The sequence below is a fragment of the Cupressus sempervirens genome, chromosome 5 (assembly GCF_028749045.1).
Source record: "Cupressus sempervirens isolate cs-2001-9-10 chromosome 5, ASM2874904v1, whole genome shotgun sequence".
Taxonomy (NCBI): Eukaryota; Viridiplantae; Streptophyta; class Pinopsida; order Cupressales; family Cupressaceae; genus Cupressus; species Cupressus sempervirens.
In genome coordinates, this window is record NC_143122.1 from 118,207,593 (window position 1) to 118,230,749 (window position 23,157).

At 32.5% G+C, this 23,157-nt stretch overlaps 1 pseudogene; it reads left to right on the forward strand.

The window, feature by feature from the left end:
* The first annotated feature begins 573 nt into the window (after nucleotides 1-573).
* On the forward strand, nucleotides 574-19,367 carry LOC149554794 (3-ketoacyl-CoA thiolase 2, peroxisomal-like; annotated as a pseudogene).
* Nucleotides 19,368-23,157: the final 3,790 nt, after the last annotated feature.

The following is a 23,157-nucleotide window of genomic DNA, read 5'->3' on the forward strand; positions in this document are numbered from 1 at the left end:
ACAAACTCTTTTCAGTAAGATCCTCGCATATATAATAGAATTGCCTTAAACTTTGTAGAAAATACATTATTCTTTTACAATATTTCTTAGATAATATCCTAAATAAGGAATCTCCTAGAAATATAGTGATATCCTATGTTTACTAAATAGACGCTCATTCTGAATCATCTATGATCTATATTTCACCAGAAGTGGCTTGTGAGAATCAATGCAAAGTTGTCCTGTAATCAAATATAGTAAGGAAGGACAGTTACAAATAGCCCAAAAGCTTTACTCTTGTTTACTAGGGGTCTACTAAAAATGCACCAGTTATCTTTTAGTACCTTGAAATTTATTGAATAGATCACATGATTCGCATGGCAATCTGTTGTAGATCTATAAATAATTTCTAACGTAGAAATATTTCATTCAAAGTACTGTACTTCTAAAAAAATAAGACGTCCATAAAACAGCCAAACTTTTTGCATAATGTAAGAGGAAATATTTGTTTCTATCAGGTGTGTACCTGCGTTTGCTGAAGCAATAATGTTGAAGGATAATTCAGGGTTCAGATGGAGCCCTAGGTGTGGAGATATGGGGGAACTCTACATTCTCATGAGTGTCTGTAGAGCCACGAGATTTCCAGCAACACTTCCATATCCACCAACAACAGCAACAGTATTTCAGGTAGGGAAGACAACAAATACAATCCAAGAACCAGTCACGGAAAGCCATTGTTAATGAGAAGAATTCTTACAGTCCGTTTCACTGCTAAACAGAATCAAAATGATGAGCCTCTTCAATGTTTAAATCTTGCCAAGTCTGAAAAGTTATTCTCTCTGAAGAAGAAAGCGGAAAATCAGTGTGCTTTAATGTACGTGGTATCAAAGAATCAGTAAAGAAGAAAGCCATAGACAATTAATTGGTCAAATCATATGATAGGGTTTTAAAACGTTTCGCTAGTTCTGGTAATAAGACGATTGAATGTTATATAAAATCTTAGTGGATTTGTTGCTTGCAATTATTTCACCACCTGAATTAGGGTTTCTTTTTCTCGTGACAGCTTGACCGGGCCCAACCTAGTTTCCTTTGACCCCTACGCACTAGTTTATTAAAGTTGAAAACAACAAGACACACACCCCACACATCATATTTCCATGAAAATGATTTCCTTTAATGCGCTTTGACTTTAAAAGTGAATATTAAGACCAAAAAATTTATTTATTTTCAATTATAGGTTTTTGGGTGAATTTGATTTATATCATTAATAATTATAATTTTTAGTAGAGATAGTGAAATCTCTTTTAGATCTTATAATGCACTAGACACTTATAAATCAAATATTTTGTTGATTTTGTAAAGTTTATAAATACATTAATTAATTAGAATTCAATGTTTAATTGTATATTAAGATGATGAGAACATATTGAAACCCTTCTTATTATGAAGTATAAAGTGAACATTTTGTGTACAAAAGTATTGGGAATACCTAAGAAGTTATAAAGCTTTGTCTCCATTAGAAAAGATATGGATTTATATATGACATTTCTTTTAACTGACATAATATTTTTTGGTCGTCACTAATTTAGCTTCAAGTGAAATTCCTTTATCTCATGTCCTTGGAGTTAATGCTCTTCACTTTTATAAGTGTATCATTTGTACTCCCATGAACTATTTTATAAAGCTACCATGGATCTTCATTCCTATAAAGATATGTGAGTCTTGCTTCATAACTTCTTTGTTGAATCATCAAGGTTTTGACTTATTCAAGCATATACTACCACTTAAAATGAGCTTTATAATATGGTTATAAATATGATTAATCCATGGTATTGGCATTGGTTTTCCAACACTTCTCCCTACAACTATATTAATCCTAGGTTGGGCTATCATTATATTGTTCATAATTTTCCAATAATTCCAGCTTTGAAAATATGGTGGAACTTGCATTCATCTTAGAAATTTTGTGTTTTAGGTTTTAAACCATTTTCTATGTCATTCGTGATCATACAAAAGCTTATTCTTTTTCATGTATTCTTTTCCAAGGTTGGTCATGGGTTCTCGCCTATGACATTTTGTGGTTCTAGATCATTATTGCCCATTTTGTGAAAACTGGAAACCTTCACAAAACTCTTCTATTTGTTTCCTTTGAGCATTGCATTTTTACAATTGGATTGATGATTTATTTTGTCTTTATCATATTTAACTTTTCTCTTGGTATATATTAAGATTATAAGGGATTTACATTTAACTTGCTTCAAATTTCTATAGGTATAGAATACTATTAAGGTGGAAATTCTCTTCACACTATTAAAAGATATAAATTTAATGTTATTTTCTCATAGAGACACTAATATTCATGTTCTAGTTTTCACTAACTCGTGCCATTTTAATGATGTAATGATTCATATTCAAGTGTAGGCCAACAAGGTTGCACTTGATGTAGCCTACTTTAGGGACTTTTGGAGCATTGGGTAAATTTCTCTTTCACTATTCTAGAGTAGGTCATAGGATTTAAACTCTTATGATTTCTTTGGATATACAAGACTAGAATACATTCTAAAGGAATATAGCTCTCTCCCTATTCCCACATATGGTTCTAACTCTATTTGTTTCCATAAATCCTACCCAAGTACTTGGATTAGAACTTTAACTAGAAAGAAATCCTAATATAGAATTAGGTTGTTCAAAGTCCTAACTAACAAAGGTTAGTAGTTTAGAGCATTCATTAGGTATTAAATTAAAACTCCTTATTATACTCCTAATAATGGTTAATGAAAAAGGTTTATTTTTAACATTATTCTAAATTACTTTTTAGTGATCATTCAACTAAAAAATGGGATCAATAAAGATGGACTAGATAGGTTAACACTTTTTAGTCATTCTTATGTACTAATTTTCTATTTCTATTAGCAGAAATTAAAATATTTTGTAGTTATTCAAAGTTTATTGTAGAATTCATTATTTAGTTAAAGATATGTAGAATTGAAATATGACTTGTATAAAACCTTCCACCTTCAAGTTAAATTAACAAACTCCTATTATTTATTTTGGTTGAATAAAACATTACACTCATACCGTATCAAGATAATAGTCTCACAATATATTCAAAAATGAACCTTCAAAATGAGAACAATCATTCTTATTAATTTAAAGTCATAGTATCTAATTCTAATTATTTTATGTTCTAAGTAGATGATTCTTATTATTTTAGGATTTGCTAGATGATGATGTAGGGGAATCCAAGGTGCAAGGGAAATCTTACATCACCCAAAAATATTGGCTACATTTTTTTTATAAGGGTTATCTTTATGTAGAGTTACTATTTATAGAAAAAATATTATTTTTAGTAAGTTATCTATTTAAGCATTAAATAGTCTGCTTTCTTTCTTGGAGTTTTACTTTGGCTACATAAGCATGCCAATAAAGCTCCATTGTAAGGTCAAGTATGGTTTTGAAGATATTGAAAACTAATTATTTTAGTAAGTGGTACAAAACCTTTGAACTCAATTTTTGAAGGCTTTAGGGGATCTAAAAAGGGGTCATACCTTGGTTGACCCATGCTATGTGGGTAAGTGCACCAAGATAGTAAGACAACAATTCGTCACCTCCTAAAAAAAATTTTCATAACGTGCTCATGTTATTCAAATTTTGAAAAAAATAGGCTTGGAAAACTCTAGCCTTTTCCAAGCCACACTAAATAATTGAAAATGTTCTACTTATCCAAAATATGATCACATTTTGACCATGAATTTTTAAAAAAAAAACCACATTTAGGTTGTTATTTTACATACAAAAATCAAGTTTTAATGAGAGAAGAGGAAAAGAAACCCCTAAAATTGAATGTGTTCTTGTTGCTATTTAATTTTCTTTCTAGTTTCATCAATTTACAAGAATACACCCACTAAGAATGAATGTTGATGGTATACCTATGAGGGAGTATCCTAGCATTGTTAGAGACATGATATAGAGGTTGTGTATTGCATTCATAAAAGAGTTTTCATTGATCTCAACATACTAGTTATTCTATGAAGACCGACAGTACAATAGAGTGAATTTGGTTTTACAAGGATCAAAAAATAGAGTTTAGCTTATACAGACTTGAGGATATGTTATACAAAGTGTTGTGGTGCTATAGTTAAGATAACATATTAAAATATGTTCAGACACTAGAAAGTTGTTGATTATTGTTGTCTAGATTGAATCTCCTAACATAGATGGAACTTAGTCATGAAGACTTGGACAGAGTTAGAAGATATTATAAAGATGGGGTGGTCAAATGCACACATCCATATGAGCATTGAGTGAAGAGATAAGAAGACTGTGAGTTGAAAGTTGTTTGTAATTGTGAAAAGTGCAAAGATGTAATGTAACATGTAAATATAAAATCCTAAGTTAGTCCTATATTATTATTGTAAATTGAGAAAGCCCCAAGTTAGTCTCGATAAAAAATTAGGACTTGGTATAAAGGAAGGATGATTTCCTTGATTGTAATCATCTAGTGAAGATATCTGTGTAATGCAAGTATGTGAACTTATATGTGAGATGAAGTGAACCTGATAGTGAATATATTTTGATTGGAGAAGTGTTTGGTGTGATGAGGAACAATGAGTGAATATAATGACTATATTTGTCAAGAAGTTATTGTTGGAAAGTTGTATACTAGTATTATTCTAAGAAGGATAATACTAAGGTTAGTTGGAAAATTAGTTCAGTGATCTTGCCCTGAAGCTATTTGGACACTAGATTCTTCTTCCTTCCTCATCTCCTAACAAGGTTGGAACAACTCCCAATAGGGTTGGAATCTCCTAACAAAAATTCAAGGTCTACTAACAGGGACTTATAGATATTAAATGTACAGTAGTACATTTTGGCAAATATGTGACTACGTGACTAAAAAGTTTAGTCACACCACTAAAATGTTTAGTCATGTGACTAAACTGACCACATTCCACTATTTCTTCTTATTTTATAGGCATATGTGACTAAATAAGTGACTAATTTGATCACTAGGTAAAATCAGAAGTTCAAACAAATAGAAGTGACTAAATACAATACCAAATAAATGACTAAATAAGTTACTAGATAATTATTCACTAATAATTATTCATTTAAACACAAGTGACAAAATACACTACCAAATGAATGACTTAATAAGTGATTGGCTAATTAGTCACTAATAATTAGTCATTTGTACTTTCTCTCTTCATGTTTTCTAAGGTTTGTTTATTAATGTATTGTATTTATTTTATTTTCTCAAACTCATTCATGACCCTTAGTCCATCTCTTTCTCATACTAATTGTGGTTTCACATTGCACCTTCTCATATACATGGCACTTTGTTAAATGGCTTAGGATATTTTATTCACCATTTTGGATTCTCTAATCAATATTACAAACTAATGCAGTTTTACTATAAGAGGTACATCAATAAATAATAGATTGATAGATTTTTACTTAATTTAATTCTCTTACATTTATATTATGTATTTAAATTCTCAATTATGTATTTCAATATTCATAATTAAAAGAATTATTAAATTTATACTAATAGTTAAAACTATATTTAATAAATATAAATGTTAATTTATAAAAATATATTTAATAGCATCATTTACTAAATGTCATACTAGTTAACCTTCACTACCTATTTAACATCACATTGCATACCTAAGTACAATTGCTAGTTTACATTATTGACATTTACCTCTATAAAAAACCTTACTTAGGCTCCAAATTAAATCTTTACATATCCTATAAATATGAATAAGAGGTTGGACATCTTTTTCTTCCTCACATTTGGAACCTGATTTTGACTGTGTGTGTGTGTGTGTGTGTGTACATGTATATATTTATGTACATATATACATATATGTGTATATATGTGTGTGTGTGTTTGTGTGTATATATAGATATATATGTATATGTATGTGTGTATATATATATATATACACGTACACATACATACATATATGTATGTATGTATATATACATATATATATATATATATACACACACACACACATACATATACATACATACATACATATATATATATATATATATATATGTATGTATGTATATATATACACACACACACACACATATACATACATACATACATAGATATATATATATATACCTCCAAAAGATTGTGAAGTTTTTATTAGAAATGACAAGCACAATTTTTGACTTAAAATTTTGAAATAAAACACCAAAAAATTATAAGTATATTTGTACACATTAAAACAAAAAATCATAAACCTCTTTATATTTGTTTGGCATTTGGTGGGTAGAACAAAATAACACTATTTTCACATCTCTACTTCATAATGATGAAAGAAAACTATGAATCTTAGGAGGAATAGAGAAATGCCTGGTGAACAAGTACGAAATTGGAAGAAAAATGTGTCATTTTTACATGCTTTGGCGATCACACACCATAAAATTACCCTCACTTATAGTGCAGTAGATTTTGGACAAAGATTATTACATTCACAAAATGATATTAGGGAATCGCACTTCCCATAATGGGACCAACTATTTGATGCTAGTACTGATGCAACTTCCTCTTGAGGATGTCAAAAATCATGTCTGGTAATATGACAAGGAAAGCAATGAGTTTGGAGGATTTGGCAGTGATAATAGCAAGGTAGGGTTCCATTTTCCTTCTCTTTTTCATATTGAATTGGGAACATAATTTTCCATCCTTAGGCTACAAGCCCTTGTCATAAATCATTAGCTCCTCTAGTTCTAGATGTTTAGAGAATCTCATTTGTATGATTGAATCTTGAATTTCTACTTTTGAAGGGCCCAGATGATGGTTAATTTCTTACTGTTGTTGGTTAGTCCTATGCGATTCATTAACATATTGTTGCAAGTTTAAAATATTTACAATTTATGAGCTAACATTTACTAGAGATTGTGACTCCATAGTCTGCAAGTCATTTGGAACAAAATATGAGGGGCGAATTTCAGATATATTGGAAGAGCTTCCCATATTTTTCTAGCATAGTCCTAATTAGTTTGAGTCTTATAATTTCTAGGTTTATCTATGTTGCACCCTAATGGAAACTACACTTGCTGAAATTTTTTTGTAGGAAATGATGTTTATTGGTACTCTTCAAAGAGTTCAAAACTAGTTGTTGCAACAAATACATGCTACTAGAGTCTGTGAGGTTTAGTTTAGAAGGCTCTTATATTGATGACACTACATGAAATATCGATTTCCTAGGTGATGATAGAAAAGAATGATGCTTGTATATTTTTGAAATACTATCACATCATGTGATAATGGAGTCACCTCTAAGTGATCTTCCAAGAGGATTGTTAGGTGGCATACTTCAAAAACTAGAGTGGAGATTGTCAAAATCTCTAAATCAAGTTTTCTTGCAACTTTTGATACTACTCCCTTGCCTCATCTCTATGTTTGCAAGTTGTGTAGAATTTGCATTGGTTTCCTTGTTATCTCTTCATGTTGTTTCATTTCATACTTTACATTTAATTGTGTAGATTCCAACTCATGGGTTATGTAAATTGGAAGATGCTTCAATTCATTAGGATTCTGCAACATCAGAAGTTCAACTATTTGAAAAACAAAATGAAATGTTGAGGAATATTTAATGTCACACTCATAGTTTTTCCAAAGCTTGACAAGATAATTAGAAATATTAGTAACAATCATATATCTTCTTACTTGTACTCTCTCCTAGTGCCTCATATTCACTTGGAATAGGTGAATTATTTAGTGTGTTAGTCCTATTCCCATTTCTAGATCCCTATTACTATTGAGTGCAACATTTTCAAGAAAATAAAAAAAATCTAATTATTTATTGTAAATTTTTATAAACTTGGAATTTTAATCAAGAGAGAAACATTATTATTGGTTTCAATAAGAAGATCCCATGCTACATCCTTTGAAATAGACTTTAATTTGAATTATAATCTAAATAAACTAAGCAAGGAACCCTTGTGACATCTTTAGAATGAAAAATACTTCAATACTACATAATATGTAATGCAACAAACTCAATTATGTGCCTTGGCTTGTAAAACAGTTAATAGCATATTGCATATATTAATAAAGTTAATTTCCTAATCTTAACAAGAGAAACATTTACGAAATATTTCAAACATGTTATTTGTGTTTGATATTTTAGTCACCTGTCATTATCCTAGACAATTTATTCACATTTTGTTTGCAATATTGAGAACACAATTATTTCCATAAGAGAAAGGTTAGAGAAAGACCATATTTAAATAATTTCACAAATAGCTATGTAACTTGGAGAAAATAATATTCTTCCATAATTATGAATGATGGAATGCCAATATGAACAAGAGTGAAATCAAAACTTCATTTAGTTATTAGAGACATTAGTGGGGTTTGAAACACTAGGATTTCCCTCCAAAACAACTTAAAAAGCTACTTCTAAAGGAAATTTTCTAGCTACTGTCTATTTTACTTAGGACATAGACTTTAAGGTAAGGCTCAAGAGGCTTAAAAGGAAAAAAATTAGACTTTAAGGGTTGGCTCGAGGTATTTAAAAGGAAAAGATTTTTGCAGTCATAATTTACCCAATAGTCTTGAAACTTGATAATAAGGATTTAGATTGACATATGAAACAACAATGTTGTCAAAATCACTGATAGGCAATGAATGATTGAGGATCTATATTCATGAATAGGAATTGTTAAGCTCTCTTTTTTTGTCCCTTATATTTAAGATTTTATTTAATGGTTCAACACAGTTTTTTATTTTGTATTTTTCACACTTATTGTGAAAGTGAAATTGCAATTAACACATTATTTTTTGTACTGGACAATTCAATGTTTCTGAGGTCTCATATAAGGCTTTAGTAAAAAGGTAAAATTGATGATTACCTTTTTTCTCTTTTAATAGGCTACAATATGCGTTGTTGGAGATAGTGCTTCCTATCAATGAACTGGTCTATTAAGTGATGATGTTGTAATTGTTGCATAAGTTTGTGCCTTTTTGTGCTTATTTAATGGTTTTTTGTAAGCTTTTATCACTCATATTTCTTTAGTCTTCATTACATATTTTTTGTTCATTCATGTCATTTGTCATAATGCTCTGCTCTGCTTCTAATTATGTTCTTTTTTGGATTCTTGTTGATTTTTTATCAAAACTTAATCGTGAAGCATTGATGATTATTTCTACAATGCATATTGCACACCTATATGCAAGGCTAAGCATAGAGGTTTTAAACATACTTTTCCTAAAGACTTGCTTGCCCCTATTTTAAAGTTTTGGAATAAGAGCTATCTTAATATTTGGCTTGATGCCCTTGTTTGACACCACATGACATGGAAAAATAGGGACAATTCAAAAACAATAGTTTTAAATTTTAAATTTTTTAATTATTATTGTGTCTAAATCATGAAGACAAGGGAATTTGTCTCTGAATGTCATTTATCTTCACATGGGTGGTGATTCACAAAACTAGAGTGAGTCCAAATGAAATTGGTGATATTCTTGTAGGAACTATCCTTGCTCCTAGTTCTCAAAGATCTAGTGAATGTAAGATGGCTACTTTCTATGTTGGATTCCTAGGTATTTATACTGCAATTTTTTTCAAGTCAGTTTTGTCATAAGATGAGTGAGTTTCTCTAAAATTTATGTCATTTCTTACTTTTTCATGCCCTCACAGAATGTACCTATTAGGACTATAAACATACAATGCCCTTCAAGCCTTCAGGTAGTTGAAGATGTTGTGGCTACATTTACAGTTGGATTTTATGATATTTGTATCTAATGTTAATTTCATTTAGTGCATTATAATGCTGCCATTAAATTTAAACATTTTCAGATTTTGGCATATGTCTTCTTTAGGTATTGGTATAGGGTTGGAGTCTATGATTGTCAATCCTATGGCTTGGGAAGACCCTATTAATCCAAGGGTAATAATTGAAACAACTAAAACTAAAATTTAAAAAGAAGGCTATTGTTTTTTCATGTATTACATTTTTCATGTCTCTATTTAGCCTCTTTTTGGTCATTAATTCAGTGCCTTGCAATAGGTTGAAACCCAAAAGAAAGCACAAGATTACCTTCTTCCCATGGGTATCACCTTAAAAAATGTAGTTCATTGTTATAGAGTTTCACACTAGGAGCAGGACAAGGTAATAGTATGCAATATATTTTGAGGGCTTAACATTTGATTTATGTCAAAGCTCTTTTTTTAAATAAGAACCTATTGAGTTATAGAAACTTGGAGTACATAATATGACTGGTAACAACATTACTTTTATTTAGGCTGAATCCCAAAGGAAGGCAGTAGCAACAACAACTACAAGAAAGTTCAAAGATGAAATCATCACTATTGATATGAAGGTAAACAAGATTAATATTTTCTATGAGTTGTGCATTCTTGTGGTTGAAAAGGTTTTCATATAAACATGTTGAAATGATCCATGTTGTGGCTCTTATTTTTATGCTTAAGCTTGTTGATCCTAAAACTAGGGATGAAAAGCCTATGACAATCTCTATTGATGATGGTTCTTTTTGTTGGCATAAATTTATTTGCCATTAGCGACAACACTCATCTCTCAGTTCAAACCGAGTAATACAGTGCAAACCAAGCACTGGCAATACAGTTCAAACCGAGCACTCGCAACACAGTCCAAACCGAGCACTGGCAACACAGTTCAAACCGAGCATCAAAGATACAGTGTCAACTGAGTGAAGTTGCACTTAGTGTTAACCGAGTGAGGAGGCACTCAGTGTTGACCGAGTGAGGAAGCACTCAGTGTTGACTAAGTGAGGAAGCACTCAGTGTTGACCGAGTAAGGAAGCACTCAGTGATAATCGATCTCAGGAGGTTATCAAAGAAGTTAGTTTTCTACCGAGTGACACTATATCTACTGAGTCACCAATGGTTACCGAGTTCTAGGCAACGTTGTATGACTAGTATGAACCGAGCCCCTACCTCTACCGAGTGCATGATGATGCCGAGTAACGTAGTGGATGCCGAGTATTAGAAGGTCATCAAGTTTGTCTGAAGAACCTGAGTTTATTTTACCATTTGGCCGACTCAGTTATATCTTGTTTACTTGTGTTTGGCCGACCTTGCATGAATAATTATTGGAATGTTATATATATATAATTGACACATTCAAAAAGGATATAGAGAATATTGCAAAAAAAAGGGTGATATAGATATTTCAAGAAGACATACAAGATATCTGGATGATAGTGTGAGTTCATCAGCAGAAAAGAATACTCAACAAGCTCCATTAGGAGCAGAAATGATTTCATCAATCACAAAAGGTGATCTACAATAAAGAACTCAGTCAAGTTGTAAGATGATCTATTGGTTCATCCTAACAGGTGAATCATTTTTGTAAATCCTTTAACAGGGTAGACTTAACCGTCTTTATAAAAATCTCCTAATAGAGTGCATACTTATAAAGTATGTTTGTAAATCCTCTAACAAGGTGGATCTAGCAATCCTCTATGCTCCTAACAGGGCAGATCACCAGAAGTGATCATTGTAAGCCTTAACTAGCCAACTTCATACTGCAGTAACAAAGCTTTGTGGGTATCACCCCCACCCCAGTTTTACTTTCTATTTTGGAAGGTTTCTAGGTCACCAAATCTCTGTGCATATATGGTTTTAATGTTTAACAGTCTTTATGCAGCAAGATAGATGAGTAAATGTTGTGTATGGTTAACTTAAAAATTTTATTGTTGCTAATTCACCCCTCCCCTCTCAGTAACATATTATATCTTGAATATTTCCAACAATTGGTATCAGAGCTTTTTTGGTTCTTAGGACAAAGTTTGATAGCTTGAGCAAAGGTCTAAGTTATGGAGATATTCAGATTGGAGAAAGTGATTGAAAATGAAAAGCTAGATCTAGAAGTGGCCATGGTTCAACTCAAAGAAGCAAAGGAGCATCTTTCTCAATCCCTAAAAAGAAGAAAGGAACTTGCAAGACAAATGAATGACCATCACTATGTTGAATAAAATACTAAAGATTTGTTACCATCAAGTAGTTCAGAAGAAGCTGACAAGGCAATCAAAGAATTTCTAGAAAAGAATGGATCTCTGCAAGAAGAGGTAAGAAAGCTCAAAAGAGAACAAGAAGATCAATCCATTAGGTTATGTGAAGTTTTGGAATAGAGAAACAAAGAAAATGAAGACTTAGAGGTAAGGAATAATCTATCCCTTCAGCATGAAGATCTTATAGGACAACTATCTAATGCAAATGAAGAAATCATGATTCTAAGATCTGAGAATGAAAGTTTGAGAAATGATTTAATCATTGAGAGACAAATCAATGTAAGTTTTCATAGTGATCTGAGAGCTGAGAGACAAATCAATGAAAGCTTGGAAAATGACCTAATCTTTGAAAGGCAAGTCAATGAAAGAATGATGAAATCCCAAGCGGATATGAATCAATTGAATTTGCAAAATGAGCAGAATCTTCATAAACAAAAAGGTAAAGCTAGTCTTGGATACAATGAAGAAGGTGAATCTTCAAAAAAATGTACCCAAAAGAATCAGAAACCCACTTGTAATCACTATGGAAAATTAGGTCATACATCAAACAAATGCTGGAGCAATGGAAAAACAAAATTCAATGGTAAATGTTTCAATTGCAATCAGCATGGTCACAAAGCAATTGAGTGCAAAGAAAAACCAAAATTTGAAGGCAACTGTCAAAAATGCAATAAACATGGTCACAAGGCATTCCAATGCAGATCCAAATCATTCAATCCAGTTGAACAACTTGTAAAAGCCATATTTGGATGGGACTACAACACCTAGTGCAGATGTCACTATTGTGGAGAATATGGACATACTGGCATAAATTGTGCAAGACATCACTTAAGGAAGAAGGACACTACTGTAACGTGCTATATATGTACAGAACTTGGTCATATAGCCAGAAATTGTATGAATATAGAAAGAATTGAAGATGAAAAGAAAATCAAAGCAGACAACATCCGGAAGAAAATGAAGCAACAATGGATTCCTAAATCTACTGAACAAGATAAGTCAAGCAATGGTAATGTCACTCAAGAAATGAGTGACTCCATCATTTCCAATTAATATTCATAAAAGAAAGTATGGAACTGCATCCTTTGAGAATTATCCTAAGCAGTTCCAAAGGAAGAAAAATGATCAGATCAATATGCAAATACACTTTGATCCCAAATTGGTTCAAGAATCAATCGAGTTCAGTCAGGTGCAACAAAGTTTCACTCACTGAGTTGTATCTACCGAGCAAGGTCAGTTCATGACCTTACCGAGTTAGGTTGGTACATCAATACTTTATTTTGATCACCGAGTTGATAGTATCTACTGAGCAAGTGGATGACAACCTGTCATTTCATCTACTATCATACCAAGCATTTATGACGAATGTTTCATCAAAAAGGGAAAATTTGATCTCATTCTTCACTATGAACTTTGAGCTTAGTTATCTTCTGCGATTCCAGAGCAAGCTTAAAGCAATTTTGAGTGACTTTTTTTTTAAAAAAAAGCGAAGAGTCTATTTAGAATTTCTCTTCACCTACCAAGCAGCAATGGCATCTGAAAGTAGCAGCTCCAAGACAAAAAGAGGCTCAGAAATGTTGGTTAAAGGTGTGGAATGGAAGGCGCCAAACTTCAAATTGGTACTAGCAATTGCAAAATCACTCGACCCTAATGGTGCTCAGTCTTGAATTCCTTCAAAGGTGCTCCTTATAAATGACATTCGCTCTCATTTCAAATGTTCCATTCAAGAGCTTGGAAACCTAGAAATTGATAATGCCCTAGGTGAAATGAGCGTAGATGGGAATTTGAAACCCGAGCATAAGCATCTTGAAACAAAAGGGTTAACCCACATTTTACATTTGCCAAGAAATTTTCAAATTAAATGGGTTAGGTATGTACTCAGCTAGGTTCACAACGGGCAATTGTGGTTAGAGCAACCAGGGCTTATCACAAAGAAAATGATTAACAAAATTACTGGCCTTCCCATATTGAGCAAAGCTAAGACTACCAAAACCCTAGGTCGGGAAGAATTGCAAAGGCTAACCCAGGCAGAATGGGATGGTAGAGGACTTAAGCTCAGTACAGTAACTGACGCTAAATTAAGATTTGGTATTCACGTCATTGCTCACAAAATTTACAGTTCTAGTTGACCAAACAGTGTACCTTGCAAAGCAGTAGATTTAGCATACAAGATAGTAAAGAAGAATGTTGAGTTTGATCTATCTGAATTTCTTTTGTCTCAATTTAATAAAAATATGGAAAGCATAAGGACTTCAAAGAACAATTCCTGTAAATTCGATTCACTTTTGATCTGTCTATTTTTCTATGTTCAAAAGTCTTTTCCATCAAAAGGATCAGTAGTATGGAAAAAGAATATTCTCTTTCTCTATCAAATAAATGATTTTATAGCAGAGTTAGGTGAAAATTTTGACATTTTTTTGGATAATTACTTTGAAGATTTTAAGGAAAGAATGAACAATAGGTTCCAGATTCCACCAAAACTGGTTGAGGAATATAAAGAAGATGTATGCTTTATGGTAGATTGTGACAAGGTATACATACAGGCAGTCAGGCCCCAAGTTGCATGGGTGAATTCTCTTCCTTATGAGGTTAATATTGATGAAACTAAAGACATCATAGAAGTACTGGTGAATGAACTAGTAGATCCAAAGCAACCAATCTTTGGAACTTTTGATGAAGCTAAAGCCAGAATTGAGCTTTCAATCAAAATCCCTCAGGTCATTAGCAAAGGAAAGAGGAAGATTACAAAGTTAAAAATAGAACTTGGTCCTCTGATGATTACTGAAGGGAGAGGAGAAGATGATGAAGAAGAAGAGGAAATCGAGTCAAAAAAAGAAGAGGAGCCTCAAGGGAAGAAAGGTAAGGTGATTATCACCAAACCTAAAATGCAAGCCACTGCAATCTTCTCCAGAAGAACAAGATAGGGGAAGAAGGAAACTGTATTTGTCAAGCCTCCACTCACATTTGAGGCAAGGTTGAAGCAATTAGAAGAAGGTACAAGCTTCACAAACTTCAAAGCATTGAAGTTTGAGACAAGAACAGAACAGGAGAAAATGTAGATTGAAGAATTGGTTTTGAATAAAATGGGAAGATGGAAATACTCTCCTAAAGAGATTGCCTCTCAGATCCCTAAAGAACTACTGGAGAGGTTGCAACCAAGATGGGAAATTGCAACCAAAACTGTCAAAGATATCTTTGAAAAAACCTTGAAAAATCTCCTGTCAAGTCTCACTGATGCAGAAGTAAAGAAATCACTGAACGATCATGAAGGTAATATGATGATTAGATTTCACACTTGTTTGATACTTATCAAATACATTGAGCATGTTGTCAATGATGCAACAAACATGTGGAAACATATCTATCATCTACATAAACCCAGTGAGGATATTGTTGAAATCAAGGACAATGATAGCAGTGATGATGATATTGAAGATGTTCCAGGGGATCTGCACTCAATGATGATGAATGTTGAGGAAGAATTCAAGGAAGATGAAATGGAGGAAGAAGACAAGGAAGATGAAATAGAGGAAGAAGAAGCTAATCAAGCTAAGGAGGAAGATGATCCTGTAAAAATTGCAGCCAAAGTTATTGCATCTCTTCCTCACTCTCCACTTAAAGTAGCTACATCAACTATGGAGATAGCTTCTACTAGTGAGATTATGTGCACAATAGCTTCATCAATTGCTCAATCTTCACCTATCTCCTCTCAGCTTTGGGCACCATCTATGCAAGTGTCTACCACTTCATTAACCAAGCTGCAACCATCTTCATTGACCGAGGCATCGTCATCTATAGTCGTAAGTTCATCAGGCATATCAACTTCTACTGTAGAGTGTTCAGTAAGTATACCCATTAGTACTTCAATTTTGACAACCTCATCCGCTCCAATTTTTGTATCTGTTTGTTCTCCCATACCAACCTGTACATCAATCTTGGGAAGAACATCAATTTTTGATACTGTTAGCACTTCTCTCAGTTTTCCTCTAGCTAGTCCTATTCCAATTTTGTCAGCCAGTCCAGCCTCATCAACTATTGTTACAGATTCAAAGGGAAAAGGTGAAGTCACTGCAGGAAAGGAAAAAAGATACATAATTTCCAGCAAGGCAGTGGATGAGGAAATAGACTTGGATAAGGACATTATCATTCCTAAGATAGATCTGGATAATGCATCAGTTGATGAAATGAGAATGGTCAGTCAGCTATTAGACCAGAAGGCAAGGCAAAAACAACTGAGGCATGAGAGAGACCAAGAATATAGTATCATTGAAAGTGCTAAGAATATTCTAACAAAGGCTATAGGTGTTGAAGTAGATTCTACTCAACACATTTTGAATCAGTTAGAAGAGGCTGTATATAAATTCAATGAGGATACCTTCGGCCAAGAAAAATTGATTGAAAAAGCAGAGAAGAAATTTGACAATAAGGTGCTTGAGCACATTGCTCAGCATATTGCATTAAAATAAGTAGAACTGTCTACAATTTTGAGTAATTTTGAACATTCTTTTAATAATGTAACTTCACTTTTTAGAAAAATTTGTGATGTTACCGAGTATACTAAGGAAATCAAAGAAAATTTGAATAAAATTGATGAGGATATGAAGGTCAGTGCACAAATGTTGCAGCTTGACCACAGTTCAAGTTCATCCCATCATCTCAGAATAAGATTTTTGTTAGAGAAATAGGCAGAATTGTTGAGAGAGGAAGCAAGGATCAGGTGTACTCTAATTGACATCCAAAATATGATCCTTCTTATCATGGACACAATGCAAAAGCACATTGCCCATTCCAAAACATTGATTCATGACAAAAACTTCTCAATTGCTGATCATATGATTGAACTTTCTGTAGAAGTTCAAATAGCACTCTCCACCAGCAAACTTTTGCAAGAAAATTGGGATAAGACATTGGCTCTTATTCTCAAGGTACATTCTGAGTTTATCTCCCATTTTGGACTCTCTGTGTAAATATATATAGTTTAATTTGGCATTATTGTCCAAAAGGGGGAGATAGTACACTCTTGGAGATAAAATTGTGCAAATATGTGTAATGACTTGTAAATACTATGCATATTGTATGGGGGAGATACATGTAAGAAAGATATGTGTAATAAGACTTGCAAAGATCAATTTTGAAAATTCAGAATTGTTTGTCTATTTTTGCACATAATTGTTTTTTCCACTAATGCCAAAGGGGGAGATTGTTGGCATAAAGTTATTTGCCATTAGTGACAACACTCATCTCTTAGTTCAAATAAAGTAATACAGTGTAGACCAAGCACTGGCAATACAGTTCAAACCAAGCACTAGCAACATAGTTCAAACCGAGCACTGGCAACACAGTTCAAACCGAGCATCAAAGACACAGTGTAAACCGAGTGAAGTTGCACTTAGTGATAACCGAGTGAGGAGGCACTCAATGTTGACCGAGTGATGAAGCACTCAGTGTTGACCGAGTGAGGAAGCACTCAGTTTTGACCGAGTAAGGAAGAACTTAGTGATAACCAAGCTCAGGAGGTTATCAAAGAAGTCAGTTTTCTACCAAGTGACACTATATCTACCGAGTCACCAATGGTTACCGAGTTCCAGGCAACGTTGTATGACTAGTATGAACTGAGCCCCTACCTCTACCGAGTGCATGACAATGTCGAGTAACGTAGTGGATGCAGAGTATCAGAAGGTCATCAAGTCTGTCTGAAGAACCCGAGTTTATTTTACCATTTGGCCAACTCAGTTATATTTTGTTTACTTGTGTTTGGCTGACTTTGCATGAATAATTATTGGAATGGTATATATATATAATTGACACATTCAAAAAGGATATAGAGAATATTGCAAAAAAAGGGGTGATATAGATATTTCAAGAAGACATACAAGATATCTGGATGATAGTGCGAATTCATCAGCAGAAAAGAATACTCAGCAAGGTCCATCAGGAGAAAAAATGTTTCATCAATCACAAAAGGTGATCTACAATAAAGAACTCAGTCAAGTTGTAAGATGATCTGTTGGTTCATCCTAATAGGTGAATCATTTTTGTAAATCCTTTAATAGGGTAGACTTAACCATCTTTATACAAATCTCCTAACAGAGTGCATACTTATAAAGTATGTTTGTAAATCCTCTAACAAGGTGGATCTAGCAATCCTCTGTGCTCCTAACAGGGCAGATCACCAGAAGTGATCATTGTAAGCCTTAATCAGCCAACTTCATACTGCAGTAACGAAGCTTTGTGGGTATCATCCCCACCCCAGTTTTACTTTCTATTTTGGAAGGTTTCTGGGTCACCAAATCTCTGTGCATATATGGTTTTAATGTTTAACAGTTTTTATGCAGCAGGATAGATGAGTAAATTTTGTGTATGGTTAACTTTAAAAATTTATTGTTACTGATTCACCCCTCCCCTCTCAATAACCTATTATATCTTGAATATTTCCAACACTTTTCCGAATGCATTGTTGTCTAATCTGGAAAAGTTTAGATCGGTATTCAAGAAGGATGGTAGCACCACTACTGGTATGTTGTTTCCTTATGTATAGTTTTTTAAGATCATATTTTTCAACCATTATTCATATTGAAAAGTTAGATGTTGCAATAGATTAGAGGCTTTTTATCTTTTCTAAAATTTTAGACTATCTCTGGGTACTATGGAATTTTTGACTTCTTGTCTACTTCATTTTAATAAAGCTTTTGATGCAACCCATTTAGAAAACTCAATCCAAGTTAGTGATGGAGTTGGTGATGTACTACTTGAAGAGATCATTATCCATGCAAAAGGGTTTACCTATTCGAGGTGTTTTCAAGTTTGAAATGGCAATTTGATTTTGAATTAATACCATTATGGTTGAAATTGTTTCCATTTCACTTTGTCCTAAACTAAATGTCAATTTCATTTTACTTTACCTAAATCAATTATCAATTTGATTTTACTTTGATTTTACCCATCACAGTTGTTCACTTTTTCCTTAATTAATTGCTTTGGAACATATATTTTCTATGAGTTTTGCTACTGTTAGAGTGGATACAACTATTATGGGAGTTGGTCTAGCTTTTGCAATTCTAGTAGCAGCAAAGGCTACTGGTTTAGAAGTTGGTGATATTGATCTCTTTGAAATAAATGAGGTAAAACATGGCAATTGGAACTTAAATATATGATTATTCAATTAATTTAAGCATACCCTTTGCTAACTATTACTTGCTTTGCCATGTATGCACTATTTTTTGGCTAGGCTTTTACCTCTCAATGCACATATTATTTCCAAAAGTTGGAACTAGACCTAGGTAAAAAGGTGAATGTTAATGGAGGACCTCTTTCTATTGGTCATTGCCTTGAAGCCACTATTAATAGAATGATAGTTCTCTAATTTTTTTGAAATCAGGCTAGGTTTTATTCACATGGGATATATTTGAGATGCACTTAAATTGTAAGGATAAAAGGTTTTTCAAATCGATTATAAATTTTTATCTTGGTTGTGTTATCCTTGTGTGTAATAACATTATTAGGGAGAAAATGAGTGCTATGGTAACCATAATAGTAGTTCATATAGTCTACAATGAAATGCCAATCTTCACAAATCTATTTGTTTTGGCTAATTAGAATACATTTTAATGTTTGTATTTTCTTAGAAAAATTTATTATTGATCAAGCTTATTTCAATTGATATTTTATGTAGTGTGTCATCTTTATCTTCATTTATATCTAATCTATAATCAAGCTTTAGATATTAAAAATCATAGATATACTTCTAGAGGTTTTCTCAAATTTGTTTCTAATTTTAACTAAGCTTTAGTTCTCTAAACTTGATTTCTAGACCACCTCATCTTTTGTAGGGTTCACATGCATTATGAACATCCATATGTCTTTGACAAGATTTTCCATATTAAAAGAGGAGGCATAAGCAAGGCATATTGTATTATTAATATAAATGAAGATATATATATATATATATATATATATATATATATATATATATATATATATATATATATATATATATATATATATATATATATATACCCACCCTTTATCTACTTGGCATCCTTGCTTGGCATTGTTGTTCTTTATGCATAAGCCACATTGAGACAACTTCTAGTTACAACCATAGATGATACATTCATGACACAACGATTTGGGGTAGGTCATTCTAGGTATGAATATCTAGTTAGCAAGGGCACCCATTAGGATTAAACACTCCTATTTTGTATTAAAATCATAACTAAAATGTTTGCAATTAAGGATTGAATATTTTCTAGTAGAATCTAAATAACCAAAAAAATTTATATACTTTTCAAAGGTTGTTAATGTTGTGGGCATAACTTCCATATTTTATAAATGATCATTGGACTATCTATGGATGAATGGCAAAAAAATTATGTAATTTCTATATGTATATGCTCTATGAGAACTTGCATAAATGTCAAATAATTATTTTCTATAAAGTTTACTTGATGTTTATGCTATTTACATTGGAAATCTATATCATTATTGCAACTATTTTATTGTATGATGTTTCAAGAGATATAAAAGAAAAACCCTATAAAAAAACTTGGTCATTTGTTATGTGATTCTAGCTTAAGATCTTGAAAATCTCAAATCATAACTTACACACCAATTGCTTAACAAAATGCCAATTTCACTAGACTAAGAATTTGAGGATGAAATTTGTAGGGGATTTTACAAATCTTTGCATACTTAGTTGTTTTGGGATTCTAGAAAGTAACAATGCTTCCTGAAGCACCATCTGTTGGATACAATTGATTACTTGTGTGTTTTCCTCGATGTTACACAAATATCATATCAAGTGACAAATAGTACATATCGAGCTCACTTGGTAAATGAAGACATCTTTCCTAGTCCACCGAGAATTCCTGAGTTTACTCTATACAGAAGCTAGTTTCTACCAAGATCACTCAGGCATCAAAGGAAGTTAAGCAAAAAAGAGTGTTAATTGAGCTCACTTAGTTAACAAAGGGAAAGTTGAACAGAGTTAGTGCTAACCATGTTCACTCGGTTACCAAAGGAATTTTGTAAGTTCAAAGTGTTAACCAAGCTTCTTTTGGTTAACATAAGGAATTTCTTTAGAATCAGTTTCTATTGAGCTAGGTCGGCTACCAAAGAATTTTATTGTTTTGGCTATAAAGCTTAATTATTTTACCTATTAATTCTAGCCGACTAAGGTAATGAATATTGTTTATCCTAATTTTTATTTGAGTTGACTTGAAAATCTGAAATGTATAAGTAGAAGGTCAAGTTGTGATTTCAAGTGGTGTGTGCAAGTTGAACAAATTAAAAAGAGATAAGAAAGGGAAGTGAACTTGAAGGATAAAGAGATATCTTGGTGGTGCAGAAAAGCATTATTTGATCAGAAGGATCAAGTATGAATCAAAGTAAAGATTTGTAATCAGCAATTCAATTGCACCACAATTAGGTTATTTCATTGTTACTCTCTAACCATTGTAGCAGTGATCTAAAAATCTCTTAATAGAGTTGGTTAAATAGCCATTTGTAAATCCTTTAACAAGGTGGCAATTCCTTTGAATTTTTTGAAGACCTTTTGTAAGGCCACTCATAATAGGGTGATTAAATATTTTAACAGTGTCACACCTAATAGTGTTTTTATTAACCTTTAATAGGGTTGGCTCCTAGTAGGGCTCACTTCAGAAGAGTGAAAAATAATTACTAATTACATTGGTGGTTTTTCCCAAATTGGGTTTTCATGTTAAATCCTGGTGTCTCTTGTATTGATGTTATTTCTTTCATGTTTGCAAGAAATTATTGATAACATCTTAATATTTACTAAAGTAATTCACAAACTGCATTTACCAAGTAATAGCATTTTCTATGTGTTTACCGAGTATCAGTAGTAACCAATTTTATTAGTTTGAATTTTATAGTTGACATCCAAGGGATATGTGATTTATTTTAGTGGTAACTGATTCCCCCCCCGCCCCACCCCTCTCAGTTACTCCTTTTATATTTCCAACAATTGTTAGAGCTTTTGGTGCTTGCAGAGAAGGTTTCAAGGACCTATGTTAAAGATAAGGATGTCTTAAAAGAGAGAGATTCCAAAGTTGAATAGAGATAACTTTGTAGTATGGCAAGGACTTATGAGGCTTCATCTGGCTACCATCAATGATTCAGGATGCATTTATCTTGATGAAGAATATAAAACTCCCACTGGAACATTATTAAATGATGATACTATTAAGAAGAAGAACCATAACATAATGATGATTGACATTGCATCTACTCTCAATTATGCTAAATTTGACGAGGTCAAAGACTGTAAAACTACTTTTGATATGTGGAACAAGCTGAAACAAATCTATGGAGGAGATGATAATGTAATAAGAGCCAAAGGAGAAAGCCTTAGAGGAAAATTTGATCAAATGAGGATGAGAGAAGATGAAAATGTTGCAAAATATGTGGAAAGAATCAAGGCCATTGTTAGTGCAATCAGAGCATCTGGAGGAGAAATCAAAGAAGAAACTATTGTAAGTAAAGTACTCAAAACTTTGCTTCCTATCTATGCAATTAGAGTATCTTCTATTCAAGAAAAGAGATGTGATCAAAATCACAAGTTAAGTTTGGATGCCCTAGTAGGAAGAATGATAAATTTTGAACTAGACAATTTTGACAACTATGTTCCTGCTTCCAAGAATATTGAATCTACATTTGAAGCTAAACTCTCACTCAAAGAAAAAGGCAAGAAAATAAAAGATAATCAATCAAAAAGTGAAGAAGAACCTAAAGAAAGTTCAAACAATGATCTTGAAATTGTTGAAGCTTTACTTGCAAAGAAATATTCTAGAAGTAGAGGAAAGTACAAAGGTAAAATCCCTCTAATATGTTTTTCTTGTGAAGAGATTGGTCATATTGATGCTAGGTTTCCAAACAAAGAAGACAAGGAAGAGAAGAAAAGCCACAAGTACAAAGGCAAGAAGGAATTCAAAGGTCACAAATCCTACAAAGACAAAGGTAAGAAAACTTGTTTTATGGCTAAAGATTCTGATAATAGGGAAGATGAAATAGTGTATATTGTTGTAAAAGATGAATTTTATGATGAAGGAGATAATATGGCACTTGTCTCTCATGTTAGCAAGAATGACACATGGATCATAGATAGTGGATGTTCTCACCATATGACTAGAGAT